The 16,085-nt window shown below is 37.7% G+C and overlaps 1 protein-coding gene across 4 annotated transcripts in view; it reads left to right on the top strand.

The window, feature by feature from the left end:
* The window catches only part of LOC100701892 (leucine-rich repeat-containing protein 4C), a 158,221-nt gene that overhangs the window by 128,687 nt on the left and 13,449 nt on the right, over positions 1 to 16,085 (top strand). For all 4 annotated transcript variants that reach the window (XM_019361951.2, XM_005470979.4, XM_019361950.2 and 1 more), the window contains one exon: positions 10,407 to 10,479. The gene's annotated coding sequence lies outside the window, so the exon portion shown is untranslated. The remainder of the gene's footprint in view (positions 1 to 10,406; positions 10,480 to 16,085) is intronic.

Below are 16,085 nucleotides of genomic sequence, written 5' to 3'. Positions count from 1 at the left end.
CTTGTTCCCCCACAGACACACATTACCCCATCCATCCAAGCCACGTTGCGGAAAGCACCATCTTAGTTATGTTTAATTTGTTTCCCTCTGTAATCCCAGTGTTCCTGAATGAATTATCAAAGTGATCTCATGTCTTGATACAGTAGGTAGGAAAACTAAGTCATGTATATAATATAAGTAGAGGATTGTTTAAATACATATTGCCATGGGGTTGTCAGTGTAACATTTTTATATTATTTATATTATTATTATTTTATTATACCTATTATGTGATACATTTTAATGTAACTTACCTGTTAATTAAATATGAATTCTTTCATGAATAGTGTGAACAATTAAAGGTTGTCTGGAGCAACATGGACATAGAATATCATCCGGCCACTTCATTGGTCACACCTTGCTAGTACTGGGTTGCACTTGCTTTTGCCTACAGAACTCTTTTAACTCTTGGTAGATTACATTAAATGAGTTCTGGTGACTGTGGAAGCCATTGGTGTACAGTGAACTCATTCTTATGTTGTATGTTAGATAGTTTGAGCTTGGATGGCTAAGGTCAGCAACAATTCTGGTGTGGTTTTGGTGTTTAAACAATACTTAGCTGGTTCTTAGGGACCCAAAGGAATGCCAAGAAAATATCTCCCACACCAATACACCACCATTCTGAACCACTGATACAAGGCAAGTTGGATGCATGTTTTTTTATGTTATTTTTATGTTGTCAGACCCTCTTATGACAATGTCAGAGCTGATATTGAAACTGATCAGTCCAAAACTTTGTTTTCCAATTTTGGTGAGCCAGTGTCAGTTCTAGCCTCAGTTTCTTGTTCGCAGCTGACAGGAGTGGCACCCGATCTTCTGACACTGTAGTCCATCTGCTTCAAGGTTTGATGTGTTGTATGCAAGGCATGCAAAGATGCTCTCCTGCTTACTGTAGAAGCAAAGAGTGGTTATTTGAGAGTGCTTCATATCAGCTCAAAGCAATTTGGCTATTCTCCTCTGACCTTTGGCATTAACAAGGTATTTTTACCCAGAGGACTGCTGATTACTGGATATTTTAGCTTTTTTGGCCCATACTCCGTAAACCCTAGAGATAGTTGTATTAGAAAATCCCAGCAGATCAGCAATTTCTGAAATACTCAGCCCCCTGGCACTCAAAGTCACTTAAATCATCTTTATTCCCTGTTTTGATGCAGGTTTTGTTGACCTTGTCTACACACCTAAATGAGTTGTTGTCATGTTAATAGCTGGTTATAATTTTGAATTAATGAACAGGTGTATGAAAGACAGTATATGATGGACTGGCAGTGATATGTGACCAAGTAGGTTTGATTATAAAATAAAACTCATTTTGCAGAATTTACATCCCTGAGAAGATCCAAACAGTGGCTCTAAGCCAGAACGTGTGTAGTGCAGGAGCACACAGTGATGTGGAGTGTAGTGAGCAATGACCCATGCTGAGGTTCTGCTTCGATAATTAAAGTTCATTGCTTTTCCATTGCGCTTTTTTTATTTATAGTGTAATTTAATTTGGCATACGGGAACAAAAAATAAAGTGCACTTTAGAGTCTAATTGATGCTCGTTTCTTCTTAGTCTTGCCTTCTCAGCATTCTTCCTCCTCGACCAATGAAGTTAACTAGGAGGAGGATGGAGTGCAGGGGAGAGTTACAGGAGAGGGAGGAAGTCATAGAGAAGGCTAGACGAGGAAAGAAATAAGAAAATAAGAAGGTTAACAGGTGGGGGTGGGTGGTTGGGGGGTGCAAATTTGATTTCTTCTACACCCATTGTTAGCTTGTGGCTTTGAGAGGCAGTGAAAGCAGAGTCCATTTTCTCGTTACAGTCGTGAGGGAGATTAGCAGAGACTGGGCTTGTTTCTATTTGAGGAATAATGAACAGTCTCTCTTTCTATACAAGCCCCACTCTTGCAGCAGGTCCCTTATTCATCTCCCCCGTCCCTCACACCCGTCGTCTCTCTCTCCATAGAAATGTAGAAGCATTTGATGGTTCGTCATTGCTCATCATGTTTTTATTCAGCTTATGAAATCTGACAGTAGATGGGGATCATGTTGTGCCACGACAGAAAGAAAAGCATCACACGGAAATAGCAAACTCCTGGGGTCACACACCAGCGTCAGGTGAGAATTCCTACAGGGGAACGTCACAGCTGAGGAGCACTTTGCTTTAGCAACAATGTCATCTTAATTATGTAGTTGCTCAAAACTTGCACTGTATAAAGGCTGAAACCTTCCCTGGATGATAGAAAGAGGAAGGGATTGTCTCAAATCAGTCTCAAAGTATAAGCTGCCTTGCATACTTTCTGCTGTACTTGTATTTTTAGCATCCTGACTTCTTGCAGCTATGGAGAATCTCCCAAATGACCTGAATATGAGAACGCATTTGACACCTTTGTTCATTAAGAGAAATTGGGAACAAAAAGGCATCTATTCATTGCCTCCCATGGTAACACCAGAATGTCTGGAACGGGTCATGGAGAGGTAGCTTTATGATGCTTATGTAACCGCACTTCTCTGCCTCCCAATAATTCACTCTGGTCCTGGTGGAGTAAAGGTGTCAGCCATTCACACTACTAGTTCATCCAAACACAAATTGAATGATGAAAGGAGAATATCAAGGGGGATGGAGGAGGACAAGTGGCTCTTTTAATGACTGTGGTGTGTGATGGGAATGCTGTTAATGAGGAGGGCTGGGATAAGAAGCTATGCTTCCCACGTAGAGGGAGACAAACCTGGGAGGAGCCTTAAGAACAACTCAGTTCAGCTTTCTTGGTGCTTCTAGAGCAAAGCAAAGCCAAGCAAAGCTCTGCAGACCACAGGCGTGTGGGATGAATAGAGTTTGACTGTGAGGCAGGAAAAGATGGCATCGAGAATGAGCAGTTTCCCTTTTTCTTCTTCTCTTCCCCCTTCTCCCAGAGAGACAGTGGCAGCTCTCTGGTGAAGATCAGAAAGGTGGGAGATGGAAAGTGAGCAGGAGTGGGAGAAAGAGGGAGAGAGAGGGTTCCCAAGAACTGTGTTCACTTTCCATATAGTTATCGCCCTGTCACCCCTCTTTAACTCAGTCTTTTTTTCCCCCACACACTCCCAGACATGCATGTCAGTGATTTCAGTCTAGCGTAGTAGTACATGACCACAGCATAGGTATGGAAAATGTTGATAAAATATTTAAAATAATACATCAAAACACATACATGGACATGGCCTGATGTACCAATTCACCCAATCTGTGGACAAACAGTAAGATACCATAGTTATTTTTATTTTTAGTCTTAGTTTAGGAATTATGTTACATGACGGTTGTATGTGGTGTATGCAAGTGCAGTAACTACAATGATTTTTGTGTTGGCTTTGTGCACTTCCAAAAGATGGAGGAATCACAACTCACTCCAGCTGTGTTGGAAAACCTCCCCTGGAGACCTAACATGCTGTTCATACCATGTCCATTCTTTGTGGACAGAAAGAGTTCCCCATTACAAACCAATGCAATAATGCACCAGATGTTAAATAGTCTTACGTGTAAGTTTGTTCATCACCCAAAAGTAACTTGTATTACTAACAAAGTGACCACACTTAATTTTTGCCTTCATTTCTTGCCACTTAAGCACTCTCTCAAGTATTACATGCATAATAAAACTCCACAATTCAGTTTCATGGCATGTGTTAAGGTGCAACTCTAATTCTGAAAATGCTGTGGCACTATGTAAAATTGTAAATAAAAATAGAATGCAATGATTTGCAAGTGTCTTAAACCTACATTTTGATCATAATTTTCATAATTTCATGATCTGAGTATCTCATGTTTACATATTGTTTAATTTTATTGTTTTATCTGCACATCATGTTTTATTTGCATGCTACTAGTCGCTACATGCAGAAGTTGTACATTCTCCATGTGTTCCCTTGTAGTGTTGTTATGATGTTTGGCCAGTAAATATATACATTTACAACATAATACCATAATCTTGTGATTCATACACTCACTTTACTTGGCTTCAGGAAAACACAAATTAAGTCATATTCTAATCTATAGATCCTCACTTCTTCTCTTATTCCTCTTCCACTGCCTCCGTCTACCATGAAAATGTTCAACATCATAATCTGGCACTCATATTACATCCTTTCTTTGATACTATGTCAGCATTTCCTTTCTTAACTCTATTATCAACTTCAACTCTTGATACCTGTAATGAATGCTCTGCTTGGTGTAGATATTGTACTGTAAATCCGCTTAGCATGCTTAGCGCTGAGCCCACCAGGGAAGGATAGCTACACTTCTGCATCCTCACTCTGTTGAATGGGTTTTAGCTGTAGTCTAATATCAAGTCTTTTGTGTGAAAATGTGTCCACGTGGATTTTCAGGTGGGTGAAAAATTGTCTTAGTATGTGGAAAAAGACATGCATGCATTTACAGATTGCTATACTAACCTGTGGACCGGAATCTGGGATCTTTCTTACAAGGCTGAAAAGTCAAGGGAAATACAAAATTCTGCACATGGACACATACCAAAGCCTTCACATTTCTCTAGAGAAGTCCACAACACCACGCAGCTTTAAAGTACTTGATGATGAAAACAGTAGCCTAATGTAAAGGTTGTTCTGAGAGTAACATAACAGAAAATATCATTTGGGTGGTTAAATTAAATGGACTTGTCTCCCTGGAAACAACAATATATTTAACAAAATACAATATGCCTCACAGATTATGGTTTCTTGTTAGGAGAAATATGCATAAAAAGCTACAAGGTCAGTAAAAAAATATGCTAAGTATTGCTGATGGAGTCTGCTTATTTGAAATTAATATTTCCTGTGTGGAGGTAGAAATGGTTGTCTCACTGCAGCAGAAAACACCAGCTAAACAACTTATGTCTTATTTAATCAGGAAATCATAGTCAGATCAGTCAATAAAAGAGACCCAAGAACAGAACTCATACTCTAGGGACCTTGATCATATAAATAAGATTACATTAGACAAGTCAGTGCCTTTGGAAATTTAAAACTCAGAGTTTCATATCTTCACTGTAGCGAAAATGATATAGGGAATAGGATCATTCTATCATAAAACAGCTTAATTTGACTGTACCAATAAGTCTGTTTTTCTACCAAATGAGACACCAATTGAAGTCCACTTTTTAATTTCTGGAGTATCATCTGAAAAAGAACAGATGGAGGAAATTACTCCAACTTGTCAGTTTGCCACGGAGCATGTTATTCACTTCAACAACTGCTCAAGTTTAGTTCTCGAAAAGGACACATGCAGTGAATTACCATTACGTCCATCACACGTGCCACGAGTAAAGTTTGCTTTCAGGGTTTTCTGCCAAGTACACTCACTAAGATGTGATTTATGTTGCTGAAAATTTGGATTTTAACATTGACTCTTTTCTGGCACGGTGCTCAGAGGAGCAGTGGTTACGCTGTCACAGCAAGAGAATTCCTGGTTTAAACCCACTGACTGGAAACATAGTGAAACAAACATGCCCAATAACCTGCCGGGGCCTTTTTGTGTGGAGTTTGCATGTTCTCTCTGGGTACTCTGGCTTCCTCCCACAGACATACATGCTAGGCTGATTGGTGATGCTAAATTGCCCAGGTGTTAATGTGAGCACGAACGGTTGTCTCTATGTGTTAGCTGTGCAATAAACTGGTGCACCCCGCCTTTCCCCCTGTGACAGCTGGGACAGGCTCCAGCATACCCTTACCCATAGCTGGACAAGCAGTTTAAGACAATGGGTGGATATTATTCTTCCCTACACCTAACCAGAGTTTTGTTGACTAAACCTATTCAAACTGTAAGGGAAGACTGAATGCGATATAAAAGAATTGAAAGCTTTCTTCTAGAAAGCCTTTCTGGCGCAAAGTCCTGAAGGCAAACTTCTCTCAACAGCCATCACACCACGAAATGAAATGAATAATAAAAATTCTACTGCTCTCCACTCTTCTCTTTCCCCATGTGTCTCTCACCCTCTTTGCTCATATATCACACTCATTTGCCCAAAGTAATCCACATACCACTTTGCCTTTTCTTCTTAATTTGTATTCACCTTTTCTCCTGCTCCAAGGTTTTCACTTCTCAGTCTTACCTTGCATTTTATTCTTTGGCTGCACCTTTTACCTTGATCACTTCACTCTGTTCTTTTAAGCGTAATCTTGTCCTCTTTTTATTCTCTTTCGCTTTTGCTCTTTTTTTTTTTGTTAATTAACAAGGACGGTGCACAGATCCAATTTCAGTGTTAGATCAAATAGATTTGCATTGCATATGCTTTTTTGCTTACTGTGCTGTGCCTCCTGTTTCTCAAGATGTCATCTGTTCTCATGCCTTTTTCTCCGGCTTTCACCAGAATTTCAAGTTAGACGTTTTAAGGAAGAAACACCATACTGATAACTTACTTCTCTCTCTCCGAGGGGCTAGTCATGTTTCCTCTTTCATCTTCCATTCATCTCCTCGTACTACTTTTTCCCTCTCTTTTTCATCACCTTTTTTTATAAGTGTTGGTATTGTGTCCTTATTTGCCTGTCTCTAAATACTTGTCACATTTTTTAATTCTTAATGTCTTTGTTCTCTAAGTATAACCATCTCCATGTAGTCATTCAATTCCTAATTACTGGGTCTCCATGAAAACAGATCATAGTGTCTTTGAAGGCGCTAACTTTTTTGATGGGGCCAAACCAATTACCTCTCACTTCATGAACAACTGACAGCTGGTTTCTGTATTGGTGAAAATCTAAGATAAGGCGGTGAGTGTGAATCCATTCTGCAAGCAGATCAGGAGAAAACAAAATTCTGTTGTTGGGTTTTTTTTGTTAAAATTATTTAACGATTGGCCTGAGTAAAACCAAGAGTCATAACTGTTCCTTCTAGCGTTTCCCTCCCTCTTGTTGTTTTTGCTACTCTATTATCCTCTATAGTGCAATCTGTCGGCCTTTCTTCTTCTCAGAACATATCTCATCCCTCCCCTCATGTTTGAAATCTCTTTGGACTCCAAATGCTAATTCAGTCAGGCACTTAATCAGACATATTAATTCCATATCTCCCCTGATTGCACTAATTCCATTCTGCAACGAGTTCCTGTGCGGCATCCTCAGTTCAGCAGCATTTCAAACTGTTGTGCTAACCAAGGTCTATAAAAGCATTTCTTTTAAACAGCAAATTATAATGCTTTTACAGTGAATCTTTTGTAGGGATAATATGTTAAAGGACAAAGCTTATGCGCTGCAGTGTGTGACGTATCCCATTTTTCTCTTAGTCTTCAGCCCTACAGGGCTTCCAATTCTATTGGACTTGAAAATAGCCATATTTTGCATCATTCTAAAAAACTACATATGAAACTATTCTGTTACAATAGACAGACCTCATCCTGCACCAGTTTCTGAATTGCAGATAAGAAGATCTGGCATTATGGCATCATATCATCACACACCATATTTCAAGCAAGTCTGGTTGTCAGTAGGCGTGATGATCAACTGTACTAGCACATACAGGCATGCAAACATACACAGGCATGCATACGTACACAGGCACGCACACACACACAGACACACACGGAGAAAAAAAAATCAGAATTTGCCAGAAAAGCCTGTAAGCCTTTATATTGTCTACCAACAAACTGTGCACATAGCTGAGGCATGTATTAATTAACATAACATAGATTTGGTCACGTTCTAATTTAATTAAGTCCGAGATCATGTAATTGAGAGAATTATGAAATGGCTTTCTTTGTTCCAGATAACTGTATTCTATCTTAATGCCTACTTTTAAGTCTGTTAATTTGTTTTATCTCATCACCATCATCTTCCTCATTCTGTTGTTTTTAGTAGAAAATATAGCTTGGAATCCATGTGTGCTTGTACAACACATCAAAGCAAACTTGAGAGATTTCATGGATCTTTTAAAGCTCTTGATATAATCATACTGCTTTTCAGTAGTAAAATAAGATAGAAAAGAGGAACAGTATGCGCACATTTGCTCTAACATGTCTATAGACATTTAATTTTTAACAAAGGTGTTTATTGTGTATACAGTGTCTTTCTTTCTTTTTTCCTTTTTTTCTCTTAGTGTCACTTACTGATTTGGTGAGAGCTTTCTACTAGACACACATGGATTTACCATTAGATAATGACAAATGGAAGGCTCAGCTGAGCTGATTTCAGCACTTACTGCTCCTTTGGGAGCTACATTTACCACACTGCAAACCACACGGGCCAGCCCCACCAAAGACCTTAATTGAACGACTGGATGTGTAGCCAGTTGAATCACCCTGACATGCCTTTCTGGTCGTTTCTAGTGGGTAATGTAGTGTGACCTGCTGGTCAAAATATGCTGAGATCCTGGACAGAAAACAGTAAACTAAGACTTTGTTAGACTACATGGCTTTTTTCCCTTTTTTTAAGGCTGAGTATGGGTTTAATCTGGTACAAATAAGTGTTGTTCCTTTTAATTTAACTACAACAGCTTAGTGCTGCCTGTCTGTATTGAACTACATTTTATTTGGGGTTTTTTTCTTATTAGCTATTTTTTATTTGCAAAGTGTCATTATCCTTACCTGTTCAGAATGTTTTTTTTAAATAACACACTGCATAACGACGTTTAAAAAATAACAATGTATAATTTTGATTACATTGGGGATACATTTTCAATGCTTGACATTTATTCTATTATTCTATTTCATCCATGGGTTATAATTTCTTACTTTGTAGTTAAATTACAAAATATAGTATACCGACTGAAGAAAAACATCATACTTTCTTATTCTACAAATGTCCAAACACCATTACAATAGCAGCTGTCTCTGACAGATCAGACTTTTTTCATAATTAGAAAAAAAACACACATGCACAAATACGTCTTTTAAAACACAGCCTCGAAATATGCTTTTTTAAAATGTAATAATGCAGATCTTTGTCAGAGGAAGAGGAAAGCCAGAAGGCGTTTTCTGTGCTCTCTGTGAAGGATAGAAGGTGGGGGGTGGAAGGGTGGTTACAATATTGATGTTGTTGATAATAACAACAGTGATAATGATTATAGAACATAGCCCGTATCCATCTTCGCTATCATCTACTTTGTCAGCGTAATTTGTCATTTTTAGCAAAGTTTAAGACAGATGGCAGTGAATACTTCTCTCTCAACTAATTATGATGCAATAGATATTGATAAACTTACTTATTCCAGTGAGGGATCTTGTCATCGCTTCCCAATTTTAAACACGTATGTGTTATTTACAGCTATAGACTTGGATTGAGGTATACTTTTATTAAGGACTGATGGTAAATGATATTCTATTTATATTCCTACATATCATCAATATTCATTACAAGTTCATGAGTGTTAAACTATTCAGTCTCCTTTTTTCTTCAGTGAGCTACACTGTTGTGCAAAGGGACCTCTCCCCTCCTTTTGATGAGTTTATTTTGAGTCAACTACATCTGCTATAAACAGACCTACTCACCAAAGACCACCAAATCTGTGCCAATTGTCAAAAAGCTCTGTGGCTAGTGGGGGAAATTATCATTATTATTATTATTGTTATTATTATTGTTAAATGTATTCAATTTTATTAAACTGTACAAAACTCATTGGTGTGCATTCTATTCTGCTCTAGTCTTTTAAGTTTAACTTTGCATTAAATATGAGAATGACATCTCTATGTTTGCAGTGTTTTATGGCTATTAACTGGTATGTCTTTGGCTTCAGTGTAACCGTAATACAGACGCCATACTTACTGGCAGTTTTGTGTAAATGAGAAATCTTTAATCAGGGATGGCTGTTATGATTGTGCCCTGTAGTAACAACCCAGTTGATCAAACATACACTTATTTAGACTCAGGGTTCCTGCACTACACTAATGGATGGCATGTAGGATGGAGAGCTTTATCTCCATTTGCTTTTGTCCTCCATAATTTATTCAACGGGGTCTGTCCTCTGTGTGTCCGTGTTTGTGTGTTCAGGCTCTGAGTGTTTGTGTGTGCTGTGTGTATATGTGTTTTGGAGTGTGTTTGTGAGGTTTTATGGCTTTGACTGTCCCCTCGTCCCTGAGGAATGAGCTCTTCCGACATACAGTAGCATACTATAAAGTCCCTCTTGTTAGATGGAGGGTCTCAGAGGTACTAAAATATCAGCATCAGCAGAGAGTGCTGAGGAAGTAGTTGAAAGGAAAACTAACAAGATGACTCAATGATTATTTAGAAACAGTAAAGAGAATTTTAAATTAGGTGTACTCTATCCTGGGGGTTTAAAAAATTGCATTTTTGGTAGCTGAGTAGATACATCATGATCTTTCCAAAAATGTACATTATTCATGGACTCTATTCCATGGAGCCTGGGAAATGGAGTGGACACCAACTGTATTGCTCCAAATCTATTTTAAAGAATGCTTACATTTATCCTCTTTTATTTGCAGATCCAGCATTTTGGTGGATTGAAAGTTAATATGTGGATGATTAAAACCCCTTGGATCTTGACTGAGCTGGCAGGTAAGACTTAGGCTCAATCTTGGTGATTTTCCTTCCTGGTTAAAGAGATGTACATGGTTTGTCTGATGCTTTCAGAGAAAAAGAAGCACAGATAGAAATGTGTAGAAAATTCTTTGTTTTGCTTGTCATGCATATTTCATTGATATGAAATAATGTATCATAATGTCTAAACCCATTGAAAACACGGACATAATCAAAAACACATCTTTTTGGTTCAAAGAAAATTCTGATAATTGACCTTTTTGATCAAAACAAGCCTGTTTTTTTTTTAACACAGAGTACTTTTGATATATTTTTCAAGGTTTGGCATCAGAACACATCTAATTTTGTGGAATTAAGTCCAGTTAACACATTGGCAAATAAATTGGTCTGTTAATAATCTCATTGATGGAGATGGACAGAGAGAAACTTGATACTCTTGTAGACTTTACCCCATCACAGTGAAATGAGAAATGACTTGATGTTAGGCTGTGGATATAGTTGAAAAAGAAGGTAGAACTATTGAAGTGTAAAACTAAAAAGAAGCTTATGACTCTCAGTAGTGTTTCTATGCTGGTGCCTATGCTCACAAAAAGTCTATTTTCACTAGATGTTTTACCTTTGTGTCAGGCATTTTTTTTCTCTTTTTTCTTTTCGTATCTCAGAGCGTTGTTGGACTGCACACAGAAATATGCCTCTGGTGTGAACAGCTCAACTCATGCATGTAACTTCCACTACATGTCTGTTCTACATTTGGTGTGAACTGCTGTCGCAGTGTCAGAAAGCTTTTACTGGCAAACACTATTCCTCTAGGCTGATGATACTGTTTCCCTGCATTGGCAATATGTTGTCATAATTTAATACGTCTATTATCCCCGTCACAATAAATCATCCTGGAGTTGTTGGTTTTTTTGACCAATGCAACCACAAACCAGGCGCTGACTCTTTGGCATCTTTGAAACTTTGAAACCCTAGTGATGTCTTAAAAGCTCACTAATAAAAGTGCTGTCTGTCAGACCTTTTTAAAAGCTAAATGGCATTCAACTTATTTCATATGACTCGCATGAATAGTTGCTTTTGTGATTCACTTACTTCAAAGCTTCTTTTCATGTGGTATTTCTCTTATTTTCTCTTATTTTATCCACCCTTTATATCCATCCCAGTGGGGTAGGAGATTGAAAGTCTTCATGGAAATGATATTGAATTTGTGCAATGGAATCAATTGACATGTTTTTATTTCCTCTAAAATGCACCCTTTGCCTTTGGTGCCGAGTATCAGAAAAACAGCGGGTTACACACAGGTTCCCAAACGTGTGCAGTCACAAGTGGTTTCGTGTTATTGAATGAAAAATATTGTAATTAGTCTTATTAGAGAACAAGTGCAAATGTACAATATGCCTTTCCAAAGAAGCCCTCTGTGTTTTCAGAATCTGTCTCTGGTGTCATTTAATTAGCAAACAACCCGATGGATCACAACAAATTAGGACAAAGGCAGCTTAATTTTAAAAGTGCATGCTTTTATATTACTCCAGAAAGTGAGGATGTTGTCACTTTGTGAACATTTACAAAACCACATGTGACGAAAAGGCTGAAAGTTATTTAAAGTAAAAAAAAACAAAACATGAATTGTTGTTGTTTTGGGTTCACTTTCAAACCATTAGAGGTTCTTCCTCATTGTAACTATTCTAAAAACAATTTAATCTGTGTCACATTTCCTCCATTTATTTAACATCTGTACCTTCTAGCTAAGCTTCTTTTAGCCGATTCTTTGTATAACTGACCTTCAGACCAGCTGATGTTAAAAAGGTATAGTGACACATCAATCAAGGGGACATTACAAGATTGTGCCCTTGGACATGTTAACACTGAAATGATATTAGAGTAAGTCACATGTTCAGGAGTGTGTGTGTTCAGGCAACTAGCTCTGCTCACCGATCTCACCGTTTCATAATTTTAGTCAACACTTCTTATTTTGTCAGTGGATAATCAAATACAATGATCTTAGTCCAACTGGATTATAAGTGTATAACAATTAATCTGAAACCTTAATAAGTTAATTCTCAAATTCTGGTCTTATTTGAATATATTTTCTGACATTGCAGCTTCTAGCACTGTCTTCTGTTTTTAGATACCATCAGTGTGCTCCTGCTTATCTCTCATGTTCTCTCAAACCCAAACTCAATTACAGGGAGACCATACTGCCTGTATCACCAGGTTCACAGCCTCAGTACGACCTCTCCGCAGCATGGACAGACTCAAAGTGATGCATGCTCACCCTGACCTCAACCAGACACTAGAGTGACAGCAGTATTACAGACAGACTCCTTCATTCGACATCCTTGAAAACTAGTTAGCAGCCATTTTCTGCCCACAGCCTCTCTGAAATGTTCACAGGGTGACAAATGATTTTATCAATATCTCTTGTCACCCGTGAGCCCCTACTGCCGACACAGCCCTTACCGTGAAACAAGAAAGCTGTCACGTACCCAGTTTGTGAAAATCTGCAAATGCTAAAAGCACACATTAAAGACCCACAGTTGCACACGTACACAGCTTCTACCACAAGTCAGTTCTCCTGATGTATTTTATTTTTTTATATTGGAGATGTTTTCAATATATTTATTTTTATTTATTTATTTATTATTTAAAAAAATTATCAGAAAGACTAAAGAAGACAGAGATCAATTTTATTTCAACAGCCACATTTATCACTATGGCTGTTACTGTAGTGTTTTGATAGTTTTTATTGAGAATGCTCTTTTAATGTATGTATGTGAAAATATGTGGAGGTTTTTTATATTTTAATTTGAGTCAAAATGTGCACGTCTTTACTTGAGTGTGCATTAGTTATGAGTGAGTGCATTAGTTGTGTATGTATGCGTTTTCAATGCCAGCAGCCTTAAATGAGGCCCTTGGCACTTGTAGCCAATGAGGCTAGAAAATGAGTGTGTTTCATTCATCAGGAAACAGTCCAAGGGTCATCCTCTGACAGAGAGGGATGCTGGTGCCTTTGCATTTGCTCTGCATTTATGTTAAGCTGACCCACACCTGCATGTCCAACTATAATGTAATAATGCCGACTCACACACCACGCTTTGGTGTTCAGTGGACTTTAAGAAGTACCTGACCACTGAAAAGTCACAAGTGGGGAATGTTTACCTTACAATAACTTTTGCCTTTGACAGTATAAAAGGGGAGAGAATGTAATGCTTTCCATGGTGTGAAGCTTATTTCCAAGAGTCCACAGCTCCTGGCTGTGAACAGCTGCAGCTGCTGCCTGACTGATCCATGTGAAGATGGGGCAGGATATAGTTGTTGTTATTATGACTTCACCTGCTTCTGTGGTTAAATCCATTATAAAATGAATATGGCCAGGTGTCCTACTAGTTGAACCTGGACTGAATCTATCAGCTATATATTACCAACACACCACTGGCGTTTTGATACAGAGCCAGCAGAACAATCACTGCACCCACACGACCGCTGCATGAAGTCAATATTTATGTGTTACAACAAGAATCCAATAACCAAAGCACGGCCATGACCACAGCCAGAATCACCGCGGGAGCTGTATTATTGCAAGGCTACAATTTTTGACTTAAGCGATGCGACCGTCTGTTTCTTCAGCACCAATTTTTGTAAGAGCTGATGAACCAAATTCTACAGTTGGTTTTTTCAGTGCAGTGATAAAGACCTTTGTCTGAACATTAGACAGACACAACATTCAAAAATGTCTTGAAAAGAAAAAAAAACATCATCTTTGACCTTTTTAAGAGTTTTTGTAAGATAAAAACTGACAGATAAGCTGTTACTTTAGATCAAATCAGACAGAAGAATGTCTGAACTCTGTGGTACATTATCCATCTTCAAACGCAAAAAAAATATTGTTAGTTCCCTCAGATGTTCAATTTCCATTGTGCACAATCTCATAAAGTATGTGGAAAATTTGAAGCTGAAGTATGCAACTAACGTGAGACAGCCTATTATGTGAAACCAACAGTGCATGTACAATTGTCTTTTCAATAGAAGACATCTTGTGCCTAGTAGTTAAACTGTGGAAATGAACAATATTAACATATTCATAGACCCAGGTTTTTTTTTAGTAAAGAAAGAAGTAAGTTTTTGACAAGTTAACTTATATGTCTTTAGAAATGTCTGGAAGGGATCCCATTTATTAACATCTGGGTTCACCAGTTGCCTATATGCTTAAAATGTCAAAATGTCACTTCTTTTTCTCTGCTGTCAAATCTTGGAAAAGAGAGGTCTTTACTCCCCATCATCTTTCTCTCTTGTTCTATATTTGTGTGTGTGTGTCTGTGACACTCAAAATACTGTTGAGGTAATGTTAATATTCATATGATCACACATACAGCCCTCCTCAGATGGGCAGCAACCTCTGTGCCCTCTCCATTTCTATTTAAACATGTTTTGGTGTCGTCAGAAAGAAAAATCATGGAAACATGTACATTTTTAATGTAAATTCTTTGTTATATCAAACTATTTCTAAAGTCTTTCTCAATACACATGTATTGGGTTTTATGATAAGAACTGCAATGTGAGTTCAAAATGCATAGTGTGTTTAAAAAGGTTTGCTTGTGGTTAATATTAAAATTTCTAATTGCAATACATAAGCATTAGTCTTAGTCTTAGTATGATGGAATTATCTTTTTTAGCGTATCTTAGATCATTTCCATATATATGTGCTCATCACTTTGCAAAAAACTGATTTTACTATGCCAAACAAATGTCAAATGATGGATGAATAGATATGACGCAAGTACAACAAAATGTATGTACAGAACCTGGAGCACAGAATATTGGAAATAGTGCGAGATTTGGATGCTATATGGCTATGATTTTTTTTCTTGCATCCTTTCTTCCACAGAAAAGAGAACTATTTACAAATCACCATTTTTACTAAAATGGTGATTAGTAAAATAGAATTGGGAGTCTTATTTTTAAGCATTTTAACATTAACGTTATTTGTCACTGAACACATTTGATAAGCTTATTTATAAGAGCATGCTGGTTAACTCAGTTTTTGTTACATGCATCAGATTCATTTCACCATCTTGTTATAGATGACACAGACAAGCTGTGAGTGAAAGAATGTAAGGCTGTGGGCATGGGAGCAGCTGTCAGTTTGTCTCACTTGGCTAGTTAGCACCAATTCAAAGTATTTGGCTTGTCTGTTTCACTTGAGTGGTTAAAACAAATAGACTGAAAAAGAGCTGCAGTGTGACCATTTTCTTGTTTTTTTTTTTGTTTGTCTTTTTTGTGTCAGCATCCCTCAACATTACATTTTAAAGTGGATTAAACCAAGTATGCTCCTCTGTGCCCTTAACTGTGGAAATATAAGGCACAGTAATAGTGCATATCAAATCATAAATGTCGCTATATACATGTAGCATATGTCAGTATAATAACTTATAATCCATCCTGTTATACACTCCATAGTCCAACAGCTCGCACAATATAGGATAAAATAATTATGCATGTAACCTACTGGTATTTAAATAGCCCTTTTCTTGCCTTACTGCCACACAATATACTTTAGACCACAAGTCACAATGTTAAAAAGCATTCATACAGCACTTCAAGTACTTCATCTGTTTCACATCTCTAGC

This window comes from Oreochromis niloticus, linkage group LG7 (assembly GCF_001858045.2).
Source record: "Oreochromis niloticus isolate F11D_XX linkage group LG7, O_niloticus_UMD_NMBU, whole genome shotgun sequence".
NCBI classification, from domain to species: Eukaryota; Metazoa; Chordata; class Actinopteri; order Cichliformes; family Cichlidae; genus Oreochromis; species Oreochromis niloticus.
Note: the sequence above shows the minus strand (reverse complement) of the source record. Positions and strands in the feature narration are given on the sequence as shown.